Raw genomic sequence first — 18,508 nt, 5'->3', positions numbered from 1 at the left:
CCAGTATAACATTGGTTGCCACTGAAGGTTGCCTAGGACAACCTTTAGATCGATCCACTTTAGGGTTGAGTATACAATTGAAATCCCCTCCCCATATCTGCAGTATAGCCACCCACCGACTGGTGCACCTTAGCCTCCACTGTGCGATAGAATTGGGGATCGCCGTAATTTGGGCCATATATTCCAATAAGTAGGAAATTCAAATCTTCTTTTCTACATTGTGCTTTTGCATATCTACCTCCTGGGTCCTTATATAGTCCTGTTAGAGACACCCCAGACTGGCACTCTACCCATATCAGCACCCCTCTAGCATGAGATCTAAAGCTAGCAGCAAAGCACTGCTGCTAGCTTTGCTGTGTGTACGCACATCCCTGTCTAATTGTAGGTGTGTTTCCTGCAGAATTGTGATGTCCACTTTATGTCTCTTGAGATATGCCGCCATTTTCCTCACCTTCCTGCTGTCGTTTAACCCCCTTATATTCTAGATAATTAATCTCAATTGCCGGCCCAGTTAATCGCTTGCTTCACATGCGCCTACATCTGTGATCTTTCCACATTTAGAGCTGTGTTATAATACCAACCGATCTCTGGTCCAATAATTCCTCCTTTTTTCTTTAATAGGACAACAATTGCTACCCCAGTATTCCCACCCACGCTGTGTATAAATCCAACTGACATATCCTTCAATACCCCCGTAACACACCCATGTTACGAAACAACAAAAATAACATTGCTTATAGTGAAGTACACTGGGGAGCAGATGTTCCCGGATTTTACTCATACCAACCCATCCGTTCACCCACAACATCTAGAAGTCTGTGCACAGTGCCTCACCATATCCTCCTGAACTCCTGTATTATATAGTCCCTAGTGTAGCCCAGGTTTTATCAAAGTTTATATCTGTCCACTTCAATTGCTCTGTATATCCTTTCGTTTTAAGATTGCATTATTTCCCCAAATATCAGAACAGTCTTACCAAGTCACAGGAGGGTATTGTTGTTTCTCGCATGCCAGCTCTTCTGATCGTGTAAGAAAGTGTTAGCGTCGAGGTATTTCTGCTGCCCCAACATATTTTGTGCCTTGTCAGCAAGTTTCATTACTTGTCCAGAGCTTGTGCGCTGCCATCCTCGTTCAGTGTTGCCCTTCGGGAGCCTCATTTGCCTCTGTCTCGTTCCAGCTTCTTTACATATTTTAGTGCCTTCCGATGGTCTATGAAGTAGTGGGACCTGCCATCCAATTGTATCCACAGTTTCACTGGGTATTGCATACTGTACTCAATGTTGAGCTCCCTGAGCTTCCTCTTGGCAGAGAGAAACTGGCGTCACACCTCCTTGACCTTCTGTGTGAAGTTGGGGAACAGCGAGATCTCCATGCTTTCCATCTGGAGTATTATCAACTCTCTAGATTGGCACAGGGCTGCATCTCAATCTCTATAGTTTATCAGTCTAGATATGATAGGTTTCAGCTCTGCCCCTGGCGCCGGATGAGGCACCAAGGATCAATGCCCTCATTCCACACCAAACATGGTAGAGAAGGTGCTCCTGTCCAGGAGCTCCACTAGTATGTGTTCCATGTACTGCTCCATGTTACTGATGTTTGTCGACTCCTCTATTCCAAGAATCCCGACATTATTCCTTCACGACCTGGCCTCTTGGTCATCTGCCTTAGATTGGAGGTTTTTTAAGCAGCTTGTCTATGGCTTTGTGTTCCCCCACTTCTGTCTGCACTGTATCTTCAACATTCAACACTCTTTAAATAATATTTGCTTGATGTTCAGCTCTGCTAGTGTCTCTGTTTCTGCCTCCAGTGGCGGTCTGTCAGAATCTGGGGGGTGCCAGTTTCACGGATGCGGGGGCTCTTGCGTAGTTCGAACTGCAACTTGGACTGCAGTTTGTCGGTCTTACCCATCGTGGCAGCATACTTGTACTTTCACTATCCCTGTTTAGTCTTTAAGTCCCGCTGTTTTGAGCACCCCAGTTCTATCCCAGACAATGTTCTCACAGGGCCCGGAAGTCACCAGTAATTTAGAGATTCGTGTCTAGCGTGGAGCCCGGCCGTAAGATTGCTCCTTCGAGTGTGTCTTTATCTGCTTCCTGAAGCTGCTTGCTGGTTAATTGTCTGTGCGTGTTGGGCCTTATCGCAAATGTCCACCCTTCTGCCCCCCTCACAAGTAGTCCACAACGCGGGCAGCCTTTCGCTGCATTAAGCAGGGAAACCTCCACCTGCTATACTGTTCCTCTGCTGCTCTACTGGGGACTACCTGGCATTATTCTTCGGTGACTGGGCAGATGCGTGCATCAAGAACACTTCTGGGATTGTGCAGCCCTCACTATTGCTTGCCTTATGGGGCGCTCCTCGCCCAATCACATCGCTCGTCGCGGCCTGCCGTCAACTCTGCACGTAATGCACTCCCCAGTGTGCTGTTTGAATGCTGGTGCCCGCAGCTCTCCAGGTGTAAGGCGGTTGCACCCATATTTGGCGCCGCAGCTTCACACGCGTCTTTGCTGGCAGGCACCAAGTTTGCTTCTGACCCTGAGCGTGTTGTAAGTTGTTTTCCCCAGGTTTTTTCGCTGCCGCTATCTAATTGGACTCGTTATCCGCGCTCACCAGATATGTAGTGGGCATATGACTCCAGGATTATGCAGGATTTACTTGTGGGTCTCAAGAGCTCTCCTAACTAGCCGCCGTCTTCGAGCCAGCAAGCTCCGCCCCCACCTCTCCTAGTTATACTTTTAAGTTTTTTCCTAATATAAAAGACAGTCCAGAGAGTGGGAAATGAAACTGAGACAATGGACTGTTTCAGGTTTGTTACTAGATATTTATCTAGAGATTTCATCGGTGTTGGTGAATTTGTGACCCAGCGCTTCCATATGTCAGTGAACGTTTGCACATTAGCTTGAATAAATAGAACAACCCATCAGTGCAAATTGTTATACTTGCAAATGCAATTTGTTCAAGTGTTGGTACTATATTGAATCTGGGACATGCTAAATCTAGTTGAGCTGTATAATCTGGAAATCTTTGTGGCTATTGCAGCTGTAATGGTGCCATCTAAGTAAACAAGCATAATCCCCTAAACATGTTCAACCCATAGTGAATTTGATCAATTTCTCACTTATTTAAAAGAATTCTGCACACATTTATTATCCTTGATGCAAAGGGGCATTACATTGAAAATAGAAGTGCTGTGATTCATGAATGTACAAAATTAATTTTCTGGTTGAGGGGGTGAAACCCTACTCAAGCAGCAATCATAATCCTTGTCAGAGTGAGGCACAAGCAAACCCCAAATCAATCTGTTGTAAACCCTCATATAACTTTGCACAGAGCAGTCAGGCTTAACTTAGAGGCAAGGTGTAAAGTATTTAGGCAGCACTTCAAACAGAAAAAAAGTGAAAATACAGTTCAAAATAAATCCCACGCCTATATAGTAAGTGCGTTTTAATAAATAAATCAAGGCCAGAATTATAAAAAGCTACAACTGAGTATATCTGGCACACCTGACTAGGACAAAGTCACAAATACAGGCTGACCACAACAGAGTGTGGGCTGGCTACAGGGACTCAGCTAGGCCCACTGAATAAGAATACATTAAATCGTGGTTTGCGGAGCATTGCGAAGTCCTGTGTCAAGGATGCTTTGTACAGCCCAGGTGATGCAACAGTTACAAGGAGCTGCAGAGCTAGGATCAGAGGTCCTGCAATGTCATCAAGGATCCAATCGATGTGGGGTTGTAATGTGAAGTCTGACGTCGAGGATATGTCATGCAATCAAGGCGATGCGCTTGTTCAGAAGAGTTACGAGGCTGTGATCTGATAACCTGCACCATCATCATGGCTGACATCAAGGAGGGATTCGCGATGCTAGTGCCTGGGTTAGGAAAGCTTCACACAGACGGCAGTACCAATGCGGGCTACGGGATTGATGTGGAGTCCTTGCTGCAGAGGTGATTTGTTGGTCCTGGTCAGGATAGCATCGCTCAGCAGAGGACATTCATTGATTCTACTGGGTCCTCATATGTGCTGGCAGGGCACCATCAAGCCCACCCAGAGTGGTCCAGGACTGGGGAGGCACCACTTAGCATGGTAGATCTCACAGTTAGAAGAGTCCAGGTGCAGGGTTCAAAGTTGTTAGAACCTTCTGTCCCTGAGGTTCAAGCCAAGAGTCCAGCCAACTACTCTTAGAGCCACTCTGGGGTTCTGGGTTCAACAGATGCAGGTCCAGTCATTCTCACACAAGCAAGAGAGAAGCAGGCAGCAGGTAAGCACAGCATGGCAGCAGTCCTTCAGAGCAGCAGTCCAGCAGAGCTACAGTCCTGTCAGCAGCACAGCACTCCTTCTTCTTGGCAGAATATTCACAGGTCTAGAAGTGTACAGAAGAGTTGGTATTTGGGGTCTATTATTTATACATGGGCCTTTCTTTGAAGTGGGAGAAGCTTCTAGAGGTTTCCCTTTGAAGTCCCCAGTTATCCTACCTTCCCTGTACTGGCTCCAGACTACCTACAGAGTGTATACAGCCCTTTGTGTTTGTGCAGGACACATCCAATTCAAATGTAATAGGGCTGTTCCCAGATCTTCCCTCCCATTCTGCAGTGATGGCCCATTCAGACACACCTATGCTCTCCATTGTGTGTGGCTGTCAACAAACAAAGCTTAACTGTCAGCTACACCTGGTCATGTGACACAGAGACAGGCTGTAGATTCTAAATGGCTAAGGCACTTTCAAAAATGTAATTTAAATGCGGCCTCACCATGAGGTATTTTTTTTGTAGTTCTAAAGACACCAAACATTAACTGGATACCTGACCCATTTGGAAATTATCGCTCGTTAGGTGTAATTAGGTAACTCATGTGTTATCCTGTGAAAGAGGTAGGCCTTGTAGTAGTGAACAACAATTTTAAGAATTTTTCACTACCGGGACATCTAAAAAGTACATGTCCCACTTTTAAAATACCCTTCTACCTGCCCTCTGGGATCCTCAGTGCCAACAGCAAGGGTCACTTATATGTATAAAAAAGAAAGATTCGAGGCTGGCAAAGGTCTTATTTTACCGGGTCGACCTGGTAGTTTAAAACCGCACACACAGGCTGCAATGGTAGACCTGAGACATTTTTATAGGGCTACTTATGTGAATGGCACAATCAGTGCTGCAGGCCCACTGGTAGTATTTAATTTACAGTCCCTGGGCACAGGTAGTGTCTCTTTATTAGGGACTTACAAATAAATTAAATATGCCAATTGGATATAAGCAAGTTCTATCACGCTTTAAGGAGAGAGCACAAGCACTTCATCACTGGGCAGCAGTTTCTAAGTGATCAGAGTCCTAAAGCCAGCAAAAATGAGAAATGCAAACAGTAGAGTTGAAGTAAAAACATTAGAGGGAAATCCCTGCCAAGAATACCAGGTCTAACACTGAACAATAGAAAATTGAACAGCATCAGATTTACAGTTGTTGGCGGTGCTCACACAAAAATGATTGTTTAGTGCAACCCACAGCCTTGAGTCATTGCTCAAGAAGACAACAACAACTCTTGTTATGGTTTAGATGCACTGCTTGTGTGCCAGTTCAGGGCTGACCTAGCCTGGCAGTTTGGGTTGGACTCTCCCCAGGAGAAGCAGGGTCAAGGTCTTATTTGTGTTTCACTGATATAATATCGATGTCACAAACATCGATGTTCTAAATATCGAGAAAAAATATTTACTGCAAAATATCAACTCCCATACCTTTACAGGTAAGTGCAAAAACATTGACTCCAAAATATCGAAATAAAAAATTATAGATGTAAAAAATATCGATGAAAAAATATATATAAAATAAAATAATATATATTAAATATATTAAATACCAATATTATTTTTAAGAAAATAAATTAAATTTCATATACATTTTAACTAAATATTACAAATAAAATTAAATTAAAAAAATATAAACACACGAACATAATAATTTATATATACACATATATTTACTTAGAAATAACTTATTTTAACTATCTTTATTTAATTTTTAAACTTTAAAACTATATATATATATATCACCTACTGGCGGTCGCCAGTAGGTAGTTATAGTTAGGATTGTTTTCCATAGTGAAATCGCAACATTCTATTGGGAATAACTTTGGCGCCGGTTGAGGAATCTGCCTGAAATATTCCTCAAATTTGCCCCGCGGCGCTCCGGTCCTTCCCTGAAAGTTTAGGGGGGATTCGTTAAGCGGGGGCCGAGATAATAGGGGGGTCCCAAAACGTGTTTTCCCCATGTTAATTTCCATAGGGCGGTTGGACTCACTTTTAGTCCGAACGGCTGAATGGATTCCCATGAAACTTGGCAAAATTGTAGGGACTGGTAGCCCGATGTGCCTTTGCTATGTCTCAAGATATGTGCTCCAGTGGATTTTGAGTAATTTAGGTTAAAAAGAAATATATATATCTATAACCGCACCCCGGTACGCGCACCGGGGAGCGCTCCGGGCGCGCCACGCGACTTGCGCACGGAAAGCTGATTGGCTCTCGGGTGTCTGTAAACATTCCAAACAGTCTGGAGCGGCCGCCATCTTGTGTCTCGGTAGGATCGAGACACAAGAGGTGGCAAAAACAAAGGGGGAAATAACCAAAAGGGGGCAGGGTAGACCCCTCCTAACCCCCTAGGTTTGATGAGGGGGCCATAAAAGGGTCCCGCGGGTCAAAATTTTTTTTACTTTTTTTTCGATTTTCACAGGGGGAGCGCCCGGTACGCGCACCGGGGAGCGTACCAGGGAGCTTACTTTGGTGAAAAATAGTGAAAATAGTAGTGTAAAATAATCATTTTGAGTGATTAGAGGTAGGGTAGCTCTGAAAAGAACTTTTGGGTTTTGTGGCTGATTTAGGTACCTACAAGTACGTCCCACACACACCCACACGCACACAACCCCACACCCCCACACCCACACACTCCCCACACACACCTCACACACGCACACCGCCACCCACACCCAAACACCCCACACCCTCACACGGACACCTTACACATCCACACCCATACCCATACACCCCACACACCCACACTCACACACACACCTCACCCCCCCACACACACACACACGCACACACAGACACCTCACAGACACACCCCACACATCCCACACACACACCTCCCCCCCACACACACACACACCTCACAGACACACCCACACATCCCACACATACACACACATCCTACACACATACCCCCACACCGTCCACACACACCTCACACACCCACACCTCCACCTACACCCAAACACCCCACACACCCACACCCACACACACACACCTTACACACCCACACCCCCACCCACACCCACATACCCCACACACCTACACACACCTACACACCTCACCCCCCCCGAGAGACACACACACACACACCTCACAGACACACCCCACACACACCTCCCCCATGGGGAAAACTCAGTGAAACAGTAAAATAATAATGTAAAGTGCTTAGAGGTAGGGTAGCTCTGAATAGAGTTGTTGTGTTGTGTGGGTGATTTAAGTACCAACATGTAGGTACCAATGCAGAGTCTTAAATTCAATATACACCTTTTTTTCTGTAGATATCTTGCATGTTGTTACAGAAGTTATTGTGGTATATGGAATCCATACCATAGTCTGTCAGGAAAGCAGAAACAGATCCTTTAAGTACTCCCTGAGAAGACCTAGGGGATCATGGGTAGTCTACCCTGCTCCCTTATGATGTTTTAAAATTGCACAGTATACTGTAAGTTTCACTTTATACTATAATATAAACATAATCATTTTGGTAGTACTTCATGAATTAGATATAAAAATTAATAATGTCTCAAACAATTGTTAATTATTAAATAAAAATTTATTGGTTAGAATTTTCATAGTTCAATAAAACCTCCAGCATTAGATCATCTGGAATCTCCTCAAAAATGCATGTTTCAATATCTTGTAAACATTCAATAAATTGTTGATCCAAAGACTGATCCATAAAATCTTCTTCAACAAAATCTTCATTAAGAATCTCCTCATATGTAATCTCGAAGGAAACATTGATGTTGTCTTGCTCCCCTTCCATTTTTTTCCTGTAAATTGCATAAAAAATAACTATATCAGTAGAGTTAGGGTTCTGTTGGGTTTAAGTTCAGACAGGTAGTTCTGATTTTTTAACAGTGAAGTTAACTTTGGGCAGTGTATGGTAACAGGCAGGAAGTATAAATATAAAAAAGTGCCTGCGAAGAAGCGTAAGTAAATTCATAATTATAGCAGAGAAGCCTAAGTCAATCCATAAATATAACAGAGGAGCCTATCTCTATCTATAACTATAGCAGAGGGACAGTAAATAACTATCAGAAAACGTTTTTACAAATTAACTTAAAGTGCCCCTTACAAGTTAACAACTTACTTTACAGAGGGGTGAAGAAGAAAAAATGCGAAAATCCTTTCAAGATGGACCTCAGGTAGTTGTAGTCAAAATGGCTGTGTTTCCCTCTCATTTTTCATTTATATTTATGTACATAACCAATCAAATGTCAGGAAAAAAAAGTAGAAAATGAAAGTAACATTTTAATTGGTTGTAAATTCTAACACTTCAGATGTGTTTTTGTCATGTAATTTACCTCAGGATATTTAGACAATGCTACAGCTCAAATGGCTCAATGGAATTCCACCAAATTTGGGAAAATGGTAGGGACTGGTATGTAGTAGGGCCTATTCTATATTTGGTGAAAGTGTCTCCAGTGGTTTTTATGTAAATTACCTTTAAAAAATGTTTGGGAGCGCTTCCCGGTGCGCGCCCCGGCAGCGCTACGGGAGTCCTCCATCTTGTGTTTCGGAAGAATTGAGACACAAGATGGAGGACAAACAACGTTGGGAACGGGTAAAAGGGGGCACGGTAGACACTCCCTGACCCCCTAGGTTTTCTGAGGGGGGCTTAGGAGGCCCATATAGGCCCAAAAAAACCAATTTTTTTTTTAATTTTCGCGGGGGAGCGCCCGGTACGCGCACCGGGAAGCGTACCGGGGAGCGTACTTTGGTGAAAAACAGTGAAAAAAGTTAGAGAAAAATAATCATTTTGAGTGATCAGAGGTAGGGTAGCTCTGAAAAGAGCTTTTGGGTTCTGTGGCTAATTTAGGTACCTACAAGTAGGTTCCAATGCACAGTCTTATATTCAGGAGGAATATTCTATTCCCCTCATCTGAGAAGTGCACACCATCTCCTCTGTAGATATCTTGCATGTTTTAACGCAAGTTGTTGTTGTATATTGAACCCATTCCATAGTCTCTCATGTAAGCAGAAACAGATTTATTCACATGTTTCCGTGCTTTCTCAAATTGTGGACAAAATTGGGTGGACCACTTCCATTTCTGTCTTTGGCATATATTGGAATATACCAAGGCAGTTTGAGGAAAAAGTGCCATCAATTGCTCAAAGGTGTCCTTTAAAAGCATTTCTAGACCTACCCCAGTCAAAGTGCCTAAGTCATTTCCACCACAGTGCAGAATTATGAGGTTAGGGTGTGGCAGATGCAAAAAGGTTTTCACCAATGGTATCAATTGATGACATCTCAATCCTCTTTGGCCAATCCATTTTATGTCAAGGTTGTGAAAATTTCTGGTAGCTGCATACCTTTGAGCCCAGTGGATATAGCTATGTCCAATAATCCAGACAGAATACATGGTGAGAGGAGGTTCTGGTGCAGTCAGATGTAGTGTAGGAATAAAATGGCAGTTGGAACAGTAGGACTTTGCAACAAAAAAAACTGTGGAGTTTCAGTGCTCTTGAATCATAAGCAATGATTGGTGGATTCAGAAAGTTGAAAACTGAAAGTTAGGGTGCATGGTTCTGTTCTGTGAAAGAAGTATTTTGAATGGTTAAGAAAAAGTCATTTAAAGAAACATTGCACCTCATAAGCTGGGGTATTGAGATGTCAAACATCCTTGCTGATTTCATTTGCAACATTGTAGAATAAACTTTTAACCCTGGGAGCTCAGTGAGGAGGGAGTTGCTATGGTAACAGGTAGAAAGGGCTGAGGGGGGGGGAGGGTGTTGGTTTGAAAATAGAGAGGGAAGAGTTTTAATTGGTTAACAAAAAGGGATATGTGTGTAGAATTAGAGGTTTTCTGTGCCATTCATGGTTGCAGTGCCTGGAGAACATACCTTTTGCTCTGCTAAAGAAATATTGGTGTGTGTATCTGACACTGTTCTCAATCTCCCAAAGCATTTGTAAAGGTGAGTTATGATTCATTCAATATAGAAAGAGAGTTCAGATTAAGAAGCACATTGAGTTTCTTTGCTGTTGGTTTGTGTGATGCTTTTTGAAAATGCATGGTTTCAATATTTGCAAGATAGAGGATTTGTATTTTGTGAAATAGTGAGGTTTCAGTAGTGAAGTTGAATGGTTGTACATAGGACCTGCGCTCTGTATCTAAAATGTTATTTGAAAAACGATTTTAGTGCAAATCAATAAGTTTCAGTAGTGAAAATGAATGCTTGTAAATAGGATCTGTGCTCTGTTTCTAAAATGTTAATTGAAAAACGATTTTAGGGCAAATCAATGGGTTTCCGTAGTGAAAATGAATGCTTGTACATAGGACCTGTGTTCTGTTCCTAAAATGGTAATTGAAAAACGATTTTAGTGCAAATCAATGGGGTTCAGTAGTGAAAATGAATGCTTGTACATAGGATCTGTGCTCTGTTCCTAAAATGTTAATTGAAAAACGATTTTAGGGCAAATCAATGGGTTTTTTGTAGTGAAAATGAATGCTTGTACATAGGACCTGTGTTCTGTTCCTAAAATGGTAATTGAAAAACGATTTTAGTGCAAATCAATGGGTTTCAGTAGTGAAAATGAATGCTTGTACATAGGATCTGTGCTCTGTTCCTAAAATGTTAATTGAAAAACGATTTTAGGGCAAATCAATGGGTTTTAGTAGTGAAAATGAATGCTTGTACATAGGACCTGTGTTCTGTTCCTAAAATGGTAATTGAAAAACGATTTTAGTGCAAATCAATGGCTTTTACATTTTTAAGAAGGAATAAATAGTGTGTGCATAATTACATAAAAATTTTTGAATCTTTTACAAACATGTCACCTGTGTTACCTCAGATTGGGAAGTAGACTGAGTTTCTTTGCTGTTGGTTTGTGTCATTTTTTGGGTAATGCTTGGTAGGAATGTTTGCAAGAGAGAGGAAATGTATTTTGTAAAATAGTGAGTTTTCAGTACTGAAATGGAATGCTTGTACATAGGATCTGCACTCTGTTTGTAAAATGTTATTCAAAAAACGATTTTGGGGCAAAGCAATTGGTTTTAGATTTTTGAGAAGGAATAAATAGTGTGTGCATGATTACATAAAAATATTTGAACCTTTCTCAATCATGTCACCTGTGTTACCTCAGATTAGGAAGCAGACTGAGTTTCTTTGCTGTTGGTTTGTTTCATTTTTTGGGTAATGCTTGGTAGGAATGTTTGCAAGAGATAGGAAATATATTTTGTAAAATAGAGACTTTTCAGTACTGAAATGGAATGCTTGTACATAGGACCTGCACTGTTTTTCTAAAATGTTATTGAAAAATCGATTTTGGGGCAAATCAATGGCTTTTACATTTTTGAGAAGGAGTAAATAGTGTGTGCATGATTACATAAAAAAAAGTTTGAACCTTTCACAATCATGTCAGCTGTGTTACCTCAGATTAGGAAGCACACTGAGGGCCTTATTTATGAAAACAGCGATTTTTCACTGCGCACTCCTTGTGACACCAATGATGTGTTATATTTAATGTATAACGCATCATGTTGCAAGGACTTACAGATAAGTCAGTATTTCTGATGTATCTGTAAGAGCAAAAGTGACGAATTGCTGGAGTGTGTCACAAAAGTGACACAACTCCAGCAATGCATCCTTTCACATGGGGAAAGCCCCATGTGAAAGCGTTTGCCTCAGTCTTACGCCTGCTGTGAGGCAGGTGCAAGATTTTGACGTGATAGTTTTCTAAAAGTGACGCAGTGAAATCTCATAGATTTCAATGTGTCACTATTACGAGGCTTTTTGCGGGGGAATGCCCCCTCTGTGTACATTACACCTGACAGAGGTATAATGAGACGCAGAGGTTTAAAAAGTGATGCATCTACCTACATGCGTCACTTTTTAAATATGGCGTAACAAGGCACATGTTTTATGCCGCTGATGCGTCACAAAAAGTGACGCATCAGCACTGCAAAACTGACGCAGGGCATCATAAATGAGGCTCATCTTTTTTTGCACACTACTCCAGTTTAGTCCTGTCCACTGCACTCTTGGACACAGGCGTCAATTTGACTCTTTCACAATGATGTTACCTGTGTTAACTCAGTGTAGGAAGGACATTGAGTTTGTTTGCATAGAGGAATTGTATTTTGTAAAATAGTGAGGTTTCAATAGTGACATGGAATGGTTGTACATAGGACCTGTGCTGTGTTTCTTAAATGTGAAGTCAAAAACGATTTTGGGGAAAATTAATGGCTTTTACATTTTTGAGATGGAATGAATAGTGTTTGCATGCTGAAAGAAATACATTTGACCTTTTCAGAATGATGTTACCTGTGTTAACTCAGTGTAGGAAGCACATTGAGTTTCTTTGCATAGAGGAATTGTATTTTGTAAAATTGTGAAGTTTTAGTAGTGACATGGAATGCTCGTACATAGGACCTGTGCTGTGTTTCTTAAATGTGAGGTCAAAAACAATTTTGGGGAAAATTAATGACTTTTAGATTTTTGAGAAGGAATAAATAGTGTCTGCACGATTAAATAAAAATATTTCATCCTTTCACAATAATGTGACCTGTGTTACCTCAGATTAGGAAGTAGATTGTGCAGATGAGGTGAGGCATGTCCAGAGGGACAGAGGAGGTTAGGCCTGTGTTCAAGACTGTAGTGGGAGAGAGGCCTTTTCTGGAGAGCGAAGGTGGTGAGGCCTGTGTCTAAGAGTGCAGTGGACTAGGCTTTATGAAGGCTCTCCCCCACTGCACTCCTAGACACAGGTCTCACCTTCTTTGTACCCGTGGACAGACCTCTCTTCCACTACACTCTTCAATACAGGCCTCACCTCTTCTGCACCCCTAGACAATCCTCACCTCATCTGCAACCCTGAATAGACTTCAACTAATCTGTATCCTTAGACAGGCCTCAGCTTATTTACACCCTTGGACATGCGTCACCTCATCTGCACCCAGTTACCATCAATTATACTCAATACATTGAGGCCTGTCCAGAGGACACAGATGAGGTAAGGCTTGTCCAAGTGTGAGAGGAGGTCAGTCCTCTCCACTGTACTCATGGACACTGAATGCTTGTACATAGGACCTGCACTGTGTGTCTAAAATGTTATTTAAAAAACGATTTTGGTGCAAATCAATGACTTTTAGATTTTTGAGAAGGAAAAAATAGTGTCTCTATGATTAAATACATATATTTCAACTTTTAACAATAATGTCACTTGTGTTATGTCAGATTAGGAAGTAGATTGTGCAGATGAGATGATGCATGTCCAGAGGTACAGAGGAGGTGAGGCCTATGTTCAAGACTGTAGTGGGAGAGAGGCCTTTCCTGGGAAGCATAGGTGGTGAAGCCTGTGTGTAAGAGTGCAGTGGACTAGACTTCATGCATCCTATCCCCTACTGCACTCTTAGACACAGGTCTCACCTTCTTTGTACCTGTGGACAGACCTCTCTTCCACTACACTCTTCAATACAGGTCTCACCTCTTCAGCACCCCTGGACAATCCTCACCTAATCTGTAACCCTGAATAGACCGTTTGCTTTTTGTCATTGCTTTGTTGTTTGGTAATAGTGGTCTATAAAGTGCTATTTTTTTCTTTAACAGAGATTGAAATCAAGATTTCAAGAGTAATTAAAGATGCCCTCAAGGGAAAGGAGAAGAAAAGATGATAAGCGCCAAAAAACAAAAACAGCAATGGAATTACAGCACTCTTCCACAACAAATACTTCAAAAAACAGGAAAAAAGCTCCTGGTAAGACAACTAAGTCTTTCTTACGGAACATATGTAGATCAAAAAAAAATGTTGGACAGCATGTAGAAAAAGAGAATGAGAGAGTAAATTTGAAAAGGAAGGAGAGGCCCTCAAAAAATCTTACTACTGGAGCAGGAGAGAATAATATGTATAGGAATAGAAGGCAGAATCAGTTTAGAGACATTCGTAAACGAATGTTTCGCAATAGGGTGGTTTTAAATTTGTTAAAAAACATTAGGAAAGGTAAACAGAGAGCTGCTTTTTATAAGAAAAAGAAAAGTGTAGAGAAAATTGTTGATCAGGCTTTTGAAGTTAAGAAAAAATTATTTATTTTAATAATCAATAGAATTAGGACACTTAACAAGACAATTGATGTTTTCAAATCAAACAGTAGATGGAAAAGAGTAACTAATCGGACTAATTTTTGTAAAGTTTTTTCAGGAGAATGGATGCACAGTTCAAGTTGTGAGCCATTTTTTAATGAGGAGAGTTACTTCCAGGAGAATGATTTAGTGCATGCAGTTGACACCAGTGGTCGAGCATATGAGGTGAAAGACGGTTGTCCGATTGAAAAAGAGAAACTTTTGCCTAGAGAACCAGAAGAGATGTTAACTGATGAAGTTTTAGGGAGACGTAGTAAGGGTCCAGTGTACACTTGGAAGTGTAGTCGTATTTGTAGTGTGCTACAGGAATCAATTGATTTGTTTTGTAATTTCTTACGTACATATAGTAAGAAAAGTCTAAAGCAGAAAATGAAGTTGTTGCAAGACTTAGATCCTCGCAGAGTGAGAGAAAACACAGGTTTGCAAGGGCATTCACTGGCTTGTCTTTCTAGAAAAGTCTGTCAGAGTGTTTTTCATCATTTTAGGATGTTAGCAGTGCATCATACCAAAATGAGGAAATTAGTGAGAATGTTGTATTATGCAAAAAGTCCAGCACTTAAGCTTAAACAATTAAACAGTGCTCTTTTGCATGGAACTGAATTAGATGTGAAGAAGATTTGTGAAGAAATTGAGATTTGTTATTTTGGTGAAAAAGAGGACAGTGTAGAAATTGACACAGAAATTCAAGGTAATGTGGAAGACAATGTACAGATTTCAAGTACAGAAAAGTTTGACCAGGAAATTACCAGGTTTAAGGTGAAATCAAGTGAAAGGCCGAATTTTACTTGTGTGTGTTGTCGACGAAGTCATTATAAGCATCAAACTAGATTAGTTGATTTATACGTAAAAAGTGAAAAGATTATTCGTGGAAGGATTTTGCAACTTATTTATGGGTGGAGAATTGTTTTGATTTGAGTTCTGATCAGCGTATTTGTAAATATTGTTATGATAAATTAAATCAAAACAGAATGCCTGCTAGAGCTGATCATAATAATCTGGAGTTGGTAGACATTCCCCGTGAATTGATGGATTTAAATACATATGAGTCTATTTTGATTCAATGTGTCCATCCTTTTCAGGCTATTGTTCGCATGGAGCCTACGATAGGGAAATTGCCTCCTACAGATTTGCAGAGAGGATTAAAGGGAAGAGTTGTTTATTTGCCTCTAGATTTCAAAAAAAATATTGATACAATTGGTATAGAAAAAGTAGAAGAGGAACCTTTAGTTCTTCTAGTTAATGGGGTTCCGACAAAGAGTAAGAAAATCTGGCAAGATTTAGTGGATGTTAGGAAAGTCAAAAAGGCAACGTTGTATTTAGTGAAAAACAATGAGTATTACAAACATGTATGTGTTGCAGCAGAGGAAACAGCTGCAGATGAAGACAGTGATTGTTCAGCCGGCCAAATTGAAAAAGTTGATGTGTCTAGAAGTGAAGAAATATATGGACATTATACTGTTCATCCTTTACATTCCAAAGAAGTAATGGGGAATGCAATTGAATTGTTTCAAATGAAAGCAGCAAAAGGAAGTCCTATTAGTGTATGGGAAGAAAGTTTGGAAGCTCGTTTTCCACAGCTATTTCCAACAGGTCGAGGTGGACGATATGACGATCGACCACTTCAAATTCCTGCATCTGAATATCGTACTGTAAGATTATATGCTGAAGATCCAAGGTTTCGTCAATGCATTCCCTATTTGTTTCATCTACTGTATGAAAGTGACTTGTCTGGGCTTTCTTATGCAGTAAACCATATACTGAAAAGTGGAGCACATCTGCAAAATGTTTCGGCGAGGGACTTTATGGAGAAAGTGAATCTGCAAGATAATATTTTGGAATCTCATCTAATCAATCTCATGGCATGTCAGCGTGGTACAAACGAGTATTGGTACCGTCGTCATGGGGAATTGAAATGTATGCTAAGAAACTTAGGAACTCCTACATGGTTCCTCACTCTTAGCTGTGCCGAGTATGCATGGGACGACTTACTTGAATTTCTACGAGAGGCAAATGCAAATATACAAAATATAGAATTCAAAACACCTGGAGAACTGTGTTCTTTGGATCCAGTGAATGTATGCAGATATTTCAACCATAGATTTGAAGCTATGATGTCTTTTATTACCAACAAAAAAAATCCTCCCATTGGAGAGGTTTTGGATTTCTTCTGGAGAAAGGAGTATCAAGCGAGAGGTGCTCCTCACATACATATGTTGTTGTGGATTAAAGATGCACCCAAATTTGGAACAGATTGACAGTGATGAGGTTCATTGAAGAGTATTCAACATGTGCTGTTCCGAAAACTACAGAGGAAAAGAGTTTAAGGCAACAAGTGTTACGCTTTCAATCCCATCGTTGTGGAAAGTACTGTCGTCGAAAATTCAGAAACAAGGACAAGTTCTACACAAAATATCGTTTCGGCTTTCCACGACCAGCGATTTCTAAAAGAAGAGTAAATAATTTGATGTCTTCTCTGCGACATACTGTGACGAGGAAATCACCAAAAAATACATACAATTTAAAAAGAAACGAAGAGTCCAAGTACATCAACGACTACAACCCAGTGATTTTGTCCATGTGGAATGCTAACATCGATATTCAGTTAGTTGCTGACAACTCTATTGCTGTGGCTCGATATGTGACGTCTTACATCACAAAAAAAGAAAAGACAGAACTGAAGGAAATGTGGGAGGACATTTCACATGAAAAGAGTCTAAGCAAGAAATTATACAGTTACAGTCTGAAGATGTTGTCGCATCGAGAAATTGGAGCATATGAATGTTCTGATCGATTGTCATCAGCAAGTCTCTATGCCAAATCTAGAACCATCATTTGGGTGAGTCTAGGTCTTGCTGCAACACGAAACCGAGTTTTGAAATCTGTACAAGAAATAGAGTATTTGGCGGAGAAAGTACCAGAAAGTACAGATATTTTGAAGACAAACATGTTGGATACATACTATCCAAATAGAAGTCCTTACCTTGAGAACGCTTGTCTCTATGAAGTACTGCAAAACTATATTTATAAGAGAACCATCAGAGAAGATATCAACAATGGAATATATGCTATCATTGGGTGTGAAGGATGTCTAATGAAGCAGAGAAAAGGCCATTTGATTAATCATCGAAAAATGAGTTGCGAAAATCCAGAGAAAAGGGAATTTTACTATTTAGCTCTTTTGCAACTCTTTAAGCCATTGCGTACAGAAGAGGACCTACTTGGAGATTTTCTCTGTTACGAAGATTCTTTTAATGCAACCAAGGATACCATTGAATGTCCTGTTTTTCCAAATTATCTGCAAATGTTGAACGAAGAAATAGAGCAAGAAGCTACAATTGCTGTAGAGATTGCTAGAGACAGTTCTCAAGACAGTCAGAGTTCTACTTCATTGAGTCAGGATTCACTAGGAGGACCAATTATCCAAAATGAAGCTGCCACTGCCATGGATGAGATGGAAAGAGCTATGGAACAAGCTCAAGATGATGTAGTTAACTTAGATGATTTGGTGAAACAACTAAATCTTTAGCAGAAGCAAATATATGACAAAGTCACAGAACAGATAGAACATGGATTCACTCATGAGAAAAAAGAGTGCTCATGTACATCATTTAAACCTGTCCAACTGTACGTGAGTGGAGAAGCGGGAACTGGAAAAAGTTTTCTGATTAAAGCAATTGCAACTTATCTGCAGAAAAGGACAGAATCACCGCTATCTTGTGTTGTTACCGCTCCAACTGGGCTGGCAGCACATAATATTAAAGGGATTACTTTACATCGTTTACTGATGCTGCCAGTGGAGCATGATAACAAATTGCAATACCACAAGCTTTCTGGAGATGCGTGTTCCGAAGTTTCGAGAGTCCTGAAGAAAATGAAACTTCTTATCATTGATGAAGTAAGCATGGTGTCAAATATAATGCTTGCTTTTGTGCATTTGAGAATGCAAGAAATTCTTAGAACAGACTATGATGTCTTATTTGGAGGAAAACATATTATTGTTTTTGGAGATCTACTGCAGTTGACTCCAGTGAAAGGACAACCTGTGTTCAAAATGCTCACGCATGAAGATACCAGGAAGTGCCTAGGAAGCATTGGAAACGTTAATATATGGTTAAACTTCAAATATGCAGAACTG

The sequence above is a fragment of the Lissotriton helveticus genome, chromosome 8 (genome assembly GCF_964261635.1).
Source record: "Lissotriton helveticus chromosome 8, aLisHel1.1, whole genome shotgun sequence".
Taxonomy (NCBI): domain Eukaryota; kingdom Metazoa; phylum Chordata; class Amphibia; order Caudata; family Salamandridae; genus Lissotriton; species Lissotriton helveticus.
The sequence above is the reverse complement of the archived record's forward strand: the minus strand, read 5'-3'. Positions refer to the sequence as shown.